This window comes from Balaenoptera musculus, chromosome 11 (genome assembly GCF_009873245.2).
Source record: "Balaenoptera musculus isolate JJ_BM4_2016_0621 chromosome 11, mBalMus1.pri.v3, whole genome shotgun sequence".
Taxonomy (NCBI): domain Eukaryota; kingdom Metazoa; phylum Chordata; class Mammalia; order Artiodactyla; family Balaenopteridae; genus Balaenoptera; species Balaenoptera musculus.
Genome location: NC_045795.1, coordinates 42,585,078 through 42,593,540, shown reverse-complemented (window position 1 = coordinate 42,593,540; position 8,463 = coordinate 42,585,078). Strand labels below are relative to the sequence as shown.

At 42.6% G+C, this 8,463-nt stretch overlaps 1 pseudogene; it reads right to left on the bottom strand.

Moving 5' to 3' along the window:
* Positions 1-1,634: 1,634 nt before the first annotated feature.
* LOC118903817 lies at positions 1,635-4,884 on the bottom strand (annotated as a pseudogene).
* Between the last annotated feature and the right edge of the window lie 3,579 nt (positions 4,885-8,463).

The window sequence follows — 8,463 nt, the reverse complement described above, 5'->3', positions numbered from 1 at the left end:
AGTGTTTTCCTGGTTCCTTAGATATGGGAATTCAGTGTCATTTTTTGGATCCTATGTATCTCCCTCTTTCAAACACAATCAGTGGCCAATCCTGGTCAAATATGTTCACAGGAGTCTTTTCCACTTCCTCTCTGTTACCATTTCACAAATCAGGGTCCTCACCTTCCTGCTGCTGCATTGCTTGAGGCTTCCCAGCAGGCGCTGCTAACAGCGACCCTCACCTCACCCTTGCTAGAATACAAGAGAAGAACTGGGTTTTATTTTTCCTTCCAAGGGTACAGATTTCAGAAAACAGCCATTTGGGTTCACTTCTACCACTAAAAGTAACCAAGTGGTAGCTTTATTCCTAATGCGATAAGCCACATATGAATTTAAAGAATAATAATGCCCCATTTTACAGAAACTGATAGAATGGCACACATACATGTTTTATATATGTATATGTATAGGTATATAATGGGGCATTGCTGATATACATATACATATAGACATAGGTATATCTGTCTTTTCCTTCTTAGAAGCTACAATGATTCTTCACAAATAGCTGTTCATACTAGCATGAAAATGGATGTTAGTAGTGAGTTCAAATCCAGCAAGTAATTCCTGACTTTCAGATCACTATGCAATTGAAGAATGCTTTGAAATGAATATCATATTTTTACTTTGGACATTTGTTATTTCTGACTTGATGCACACCCGTTCTGAATTTTATAAGGGCCTCCATAGTGAGTGTGTATGTGTGTATACAGCCACACACACACATACACATGCACAGAAAGAAAGCAAGTGAGAGGAAGATGCCTGTCAACTTCAATTCTGTATGCATAAAAATGCATGAGAGAAGGGACTGAAAATGTAGGAGCAAAAAGACAGGAAATGTCAAGCTTGATAGGTCATGCCGAGGGGAAAAATGTACTCTAAAAATGTCCTACCATTTAACGTACTGGTATTAATTTGATTTTATATTCAACACGAATATGTGTGTATATCCATGATCATATCTAGATTGTTTTTCTACCAAGCTAAGACTTCTGTTGCTCAATGGAGCTCAGCATTTCAAGGCTCTTAATCTTTGCTTGTCATTCATGCCAGTTTTGGTGGGGTTTTTTTTGTAGTAGAGGTTTTCTTTTTATATATACAAGACACATTAATCCATTAAATTTCAGGACACAGTACAAAAAAAAAACAATTCAACTAATTCATCTGACAATGCTGTTCATATTCATGATGCCATTTTTTGTTGTTGTTTTGTTTCCTAATAATAAAGGAGGAGACTTAGGGCTGTTGGGCTGATATATATTTGGGGGTCCCCCCTCCCCCCTCACCCACACACCACCAGGGTGAACAGGAGGAGGGGAGGGGAGGGCAGGGCCCACAGCAAAGTTTCATAATCTTGAATCCAATAGGGGAGGAGGAGAGGAAAGGAAGAAAAAAAAAAGGAAAAAATACAAATCCTATAATACATACAACAGAGTGGGGATGGTACAGACATGAAGCTGAGGCATGGGGTGGGCCGCTGGGGGTGGGGGCAGCAGAACCCCCCCACATTCCTTTCTCTCTTTGATGCTGTTTCCATAGTTGCCAGGCTGAGAAGCCCTCTCAGAAGATGGGACCAGGAGAAGAGAGTCAGGGGCTCAGTTGGCCCCCCAGTTGTAGATATTGTAGGCTGACTTGTTGGTCTGGGGCTTCTGCAGGATGGAGCTGGTCTGGCTACATTGCCCACTGCCTGTGTGGCCATCCTGCTGCAGGAGATGGTGAAGGATCTGGGAGTGAGGCTGCTGATGGGGGGTCAGAATGTGCCTAAAGGGGGCAGGTGGGTAGGCAGCAGCTGTGACCAGATTGATGGCCCCCCCCCCCCCACTTCCTAGGGCTGAAGGCAAGTTGATGGAGGCAGCAGGAGTACTGGAATGAAAACCTTGTTTCTCAAAGGCCTGCTGGGTTTTGGAGTACAGAGAACCTGAGATATCTGGCACACCTGTGTTACTGGAGGTGACTGATACACCAGTGTTGTTCCCATGAGACCCATATCCACTTGGCTGTTGGAAAAAGGTGGCTGATGCATTCACACTGACATTCACACCATGCTGCTTGGAAGAGGTGGGAGCCACAGGGAACACAGCAGGCCCATACTGGAAGGTGCTGGGGAGGCCCGGAACCCCTGTGTAGTGTGGCAGGCTGTTGTAACTGTAGCCAGGACGCAGCGCCGGGTTCAGGAATGTCTGCTGCAGGGTGTAGTGAGTCTGTGTCTGGTTCTGCTGGGGCTGGGCTAAGGCTGTGGCCAGGGCTGGGGAGGAGGCATCCCCATGGCCGAACTTTGTGAGGTCACCAGAATAAGGGTTGCTGGCTAGGCTACCATCCCTCCCAGTCAGCGGAGTGGTGGGTGTGGGAAATGGGATGTTGTAGTAATCCAATGGAAATCTTGTCTGAAGCATCTGCAAGTCATCATAACCATATACTTGTGACGGATAGGCATGTAACAGCCCTGGAGCCACAATATATGGATTAGGCAACAAAGGCGGGACCCCAGGAGGGAGGTTGGGAGGAGCTTTTCCTGAAGTCGTAGCAACTGAGCTTTGAGTGGAGATTGTGATGGTAGAGTTGCTGCCTAGACTGAGGCCCAAGCTCCTGCCACTATTGAGACTGGAAGAGACACTGACCACTGGTGCAGAGACTGTGCTGGGTGTGGTGGAGAAAGTGCTGGAGGAAGAATGAAGATTTGCCTCACTCTCCACGTTTGTGTGCAAAAGAGTGGATGTCGAAGTGCGCCCAGAAGATGTTGATGATGAAAGGGTATTCTACTGAGTAGATAACATGCTGCCATATTGTGTGCTGGTAGCATTTGGAATCTCTTCATTGTGGCTCAAGCCACCCAAGAAGAAGGAGTGCTGATTGGCTGTCGTCAGTAAGGAAGCTGCAGATACCGTTTCACTGAGAGGGGGGATACTAGGAGTGGAAGGTGCAGAGCCTGTAGCACCTTCAACCGATTGCGTGGTCTGCAACTGCGTGGCCTGCACAGAACTGAAGCCATTCTTTTTCTGAGTCAAGTCCTTTTGGGGTGATGAAGAGAGGGAGCTGGGTTACTGCTGAGTCTGTGTGGATCACTGTTCATATAGAGGGCCCTGAGCATTATTTTGGGAGGTGTAGGTTGTCGACTGAATTGAGCCACTCTGATAACCGGAGTCCTGGTTAGATGAAATTGTGGTTGAAGATTCACTGGCCGTGCTGGTATAGAGGCTACTTGGAGCCTGGCTTGAAGAGGCGCTCGTGGTGAGGGTGGACTCATAATCAGAAAGGACAGACTCTGACTCAAACTGTAACGCCCCAAACTGCAGGCAGAGCCCTGAGATATGTGCTGAGCCAGGCATCTCCACAGCCAGAGCAGGAATCTTAGAAGTCACGGAGGCTTTTTTCTTCTGCTGTTTCAGTTTTTGCTGAGCCGGCTGAGGACTGGAGGATTGGTTGTCTGAAGACCCAGAAGACATTTGTGGAGCCGAGGTGGATTTGCTTGGCAGAGGAGAACACGGGGTGGGGTTGGGGGGAGGTGTAGCAGTGGAGGTAGCCACTGCGGGTGGCTTCTCCTGAAGGAACACCTCCATCACAGTTGAAGACGGGGTGAAAGGCTGGTGCTTTGTAAAGGGGCTGTGCACTGTTGAATCATTCGGGTTCTCCAAATCATACTGCATCAGAGATAGGGATTGTGTGGTGGAGCCCATGTCCCAAGAGGAGGTGGTGGTGTTTCCAGATTGAGAATGCTGAACTGCCAACTGAACCAGGACCTGAGCAGTCTTGACTTGCTCCAAGAACTGGGAGCCTGTGGTGCTTCTGCCTTTAGCTTCACCGACATCACCAACTCCTTTCCCTAACATGCTCACACCATACTGTGATGAGAAAATGTGTTCCCTGAAGCAGGCTGTGATATGGCACTCTGCTTCGAGTTACTGAACACCAGAGGCTGGAGAAGAGAAGGAGCCTGAGATGGATCCAGATTAGATGAATCATTCTCCATTGAAGGCAGTGTCTTCCCCAACAGAGCAACAAGGTCAATTCTCTGACCAGCAGGGATTGTCACATTCTCCGCAGGCAGATGCCCTGACGACACATTAGAGGCAGTGAAAATCTTGGTCTTGGAAAGATCTTCATTCCAGTCTTCAGTTTCCCACTCCTCTGTTGCAGTCGTCTATGCACTCATCCCATCATCGGGTTCAAAGTGGCCATTGTTGTTCCATGTGTTGCAGCTGTTATTGCCATAGTTATCAGTATTTGCCGGCTCTGCATAATCAGCTGGATTAAAGGTTCCCATCCCTTGAGAAGAAAACCTTCCTCCCCGCCTACCAGAACCACCTCTGCCTCGGCCACGACCTCTTCTGCCTCTTTCTGTGCCTCTTCAAGAAGGCCCTCCACTCTTGGTGCCATCTAACCCATTTTCCTGACCTCAAAACTCTCGTCCACGGCTGGCACCTCTCCCCTGTCTTGGTGGCCCACCATGTTGCCGACTATAGTCTCTGTCCCGGTCTCGATTTTCTTTGCCCTCCTCGTTGGATTCCGTTTGGCCACCATCCTTCTGTCCTGAGACTCCCTTCTTCTTCCCAACCATCTCCCAGGAATGCATATCTGGGTTTCCTTCCAGCAGTACATTGATGGCTCTGTTGACAACTCCATTGCAGTCATGCAAAGCAATGACACATTCATTCTGGTTCTTGCCTGTGATATCAATTAGTTGTTTCACCTTTTCCTCAAAGCCAGCATCATTATGGTCCAAAATCATCTGTGCAAGTCGAATTTCCTTCTCGGTGGCCCAGGGCCGCTGCTTGTGCTGTGTCTGGTTTTGGTTTTCAGGTGGTTCCCAGTTTCCTCGGCTCGGTTAGTGCCCACCCATGTCATCATTTACAGTATATACGAATAGCAGTATTTACAAGGTAGAATACTCAGTCTTCTCCTCATGTCAGTTTTTAAAGAATTGTTTGAATGCAACTGCACAACATGCTGTTTTGTCCCCTAGTGCTGTCCCAAAGCCTTTTGTGACTGAAAAGCTATGGTGATCATGGACCTGTGGTATCTAGGTAAAAAGCTGCTTTTCTCCCCTAAAGGATGAGTCAGGAAAATCAATCACACCCAAACATAAAGCAATACATCTCCAAACACTCTTCTGTCTGATTCTTCTCACGAACATAACATAAATGAGAGGTACAAGGAGTTGGTCTGCAGCCGGACTCCCTCTCATTACCCCTCGACCACTTCCTTCCTTCCCTCACAGGTGAGAGCTGACTCATCTGTAAGGGGCGTGCAAGTGGAGCACCTCGTCTTTGAATGACTGTTCACACCTAACTTCCCAGCAACATTTAATTTTAATGTGCTTCCTTGTTCGTGATGCTCCTCAGGTGTCATCTCTGTGGTTAACCCACTCCAGGGGTGGCATGCATAGTGGGTCAATATTCCCCTTTCGTGTGCCTATAGCACATAGATAATCAGTAACTATATTGTTTCCCACTTAGTCCAGACATCTTTAGAATTCTCGATACATTTGCATGTCAGGTGAACTTCATTAGTCAATCAGGGCTAAAACCTACTTGCTATGCCTAGGTTATTCATTCTCATTTAAAATATGTGTATTGTAAAAAAGAGTTCAAGAGACAAAATGATGGATCTCAAATTTATTTTTATGAGTATTCCTTATTAAATTAGCAACAACAACAAAAATATATGTATGTATGTGTGTATATATACATACATATTTATTAACAAGACTCGTCCTTAGGACCGTCATTGACTTTTGTATATGTTTACTCAAAAATATTATGAAATGAAAATGCTATCAATGATTATTAATTTTATTCAAGAGACTGTTAAACATGTTTAAAAAATAGCCACAAATACATGTGCAAGTTATGTTATTTATTAAGTCTACAGAAAAACCTGGCAGAGTGTGTAGATTTATGGTAACATTCTTTCCTCTATGCTCCCCAAACTCATCATACTTAGGTCGATTGTAACACTTGCCACATTGTTTTGAAACCACTTCCTTTCTTATTTCACTAACTCCTTCGAAACAGGAGAGCCTGGCTTCTCTTTGCATCCTGTGATAACTGATTGAAATCACTGAATGAATGAATAAATGATTCTATTTTTTTAACAAGTGGTGTTATATTATTCTGCTGTCATGAGACTAACTCTATTCTTAGCACTTCCAAAGCATGTTACTTTTCTTATCCCAGTGAAATTTTGTTCAATAACTAATTTCAAATGTATATTTCACCTTAAGAAAATTTCCTTCTTTTTTTTTTTTTTTTTGGCTTGTTGAAATAGTAAATAAACTGACATACGTGTTAATTCTCTGAATGAGTCATTTTAATGTTACTAATTAGTTTAAATTATGAATTAATATTTAAGAGCTATAATCCTTAAAACTATATAAGTAACTAAATTGGCTTTGAAGGCTGTAAATATTTTAATACTCACACAAAAATGTTAACTTGCAATCATCTTTGAAAAAGTTTAAAATCCATTTCCAACAAACTATATTATCTTTGAACCTCCTGAGAAACATTTGGAACTTGAATTTTTTTAATAAATTATATTTATAATTCTCTGTACAACCCAAATACATTCCCATGATGGGAAAAATCTGAAGCCAGAGTCTTACAAAAGGTGAATTACTGTGCCTTTATTATCAATAATAATATATGTAAAATGACTCGCAGTCCATCCTTACACCTTTGGATTCTTTGATATCATCAAAGTAGTGATTTTTAACTGCAGAAAATGCTGACATGACATTAGATATACTTGAAGCCATTCCTTAAAATTTGTTGATTAATCGCGTGGTGCTAGATGTTCCAAATCAACTTCACTGTTCTTGAACCCTCAGCTTAAACTCACAACTTGAATCTTATTTTGCATTTTGAAACTGAAATAACACTGGTCCTTTCCACTTCCTCCTTTGGTGTCTAGAATTTGATAAATCCTGATGGTTATGATTCAGGAATCTCAAGGACATTCCTTTTGTACATGAAGATTTGTCCAAGTCAAAGATGCTCTCTTTAAGAAAATAACTGACCTGGCATATTTATGAAAAGAATATATTTAAAAACATACAAAATGTCCAAGTCTTTCTTCTGGATGGTGGGATTCTAGGTGATTTTAATTTTTTTCTTTTTTCTTGACAGCATTTTCCAAATTTTGTGATATGAACCTCAGTACTTGTATAAGAAAAATTAAAGTTAGTTAATAATATCTGTAGATATAGATAAAGATGAAAATTTACAATAGTGCTAAGAGTAGCTGTACTTACTCTACACCAGATGCTCAACTCAATTATTTCTGATGGAGTGGATACCATTTTTCAAAAAAAAAGTAGTATTTATACTATTACTTTTGTGTTGTAGTAACAGTGATGCTGTGTGTTGTGATGTGGGATGGGGGTTAATAAAGCAAGGAAAAAAAGAAACACACAGTATATTGAAAACCCCTGGGGTCTGAGGGGAACATGGATCTTTAAGGTTGAGGCTGGACTTTAAGGCCAAGGTGTAGAGACCCGAGAAGAATGTTTGTCTTTTCCCTAAAGGAAATGCTATGTCATTGAAATATTGTAGCAGATAATTGATACCACTAGATTTTCACTTTCTTTTTTTTTTTAACATCTTTATTGAAGTATAATTGCTTTAATCGTGTGTTAGTTTCTGCTTTATAACACAGTGAATCAGCTATACATATACATATATCCCCATATCCCCTCACTCTTACGTCTCCCTCCCACTGACCCTCCCTTTCCCACCCCTCTAGGTGGTCACAAAGCACCGAGCTGATCTCCCTGTGCTATGCGGCTGCTTCCCACTAGCTATCTATTTTACATTTGGTAGTGTATATATGTCCATGACACTCTCTTACCCTGTCACATCTCACCCTACCCCCTCCCCATATCCTCAAGTCCATTCTCTAGTAGGTCTGTGTCTTTATTCCCGTCTTGCCACTAGGTTCTTCATGGCCTTTTTTTTTTTTTTCCTTAGATTCCGTATATACGTGTTAGCATACTGTATTTGTTTTTCTCTTTCTGACTTACTTCACTCTGTATGACAGACTCTAACTCCATCCACCTCATTACAAATACCTCCATTTCATTTCTTTTTATGGCTGAGTAATATTCCATTGTATATATGTGCCACATCTTCTTAATCCATTCATCTGTCGATGGACATTTAGGTTGTTTCCATGTACTGGCTATTGAAAATAGAGCTGCAATGAACACTGTGGTACATGACTCTTTTTGAATTATGGTTTCTCAGGGTATATGCCCAGTAGTGGGATTGCCGGGTCGTATGGCAGCTCTATTTCTAGTTGTTTTAAGGAATCTCCATACTGTTCTCCTTAGTGGCTGTATCAATTTACATTCCCAGCAACAGTGCAAGAGGATTCCCTTTTCTCCACACCCTCTCCAGCAATTATTGTTTGTAGATTTTTTGATGATGG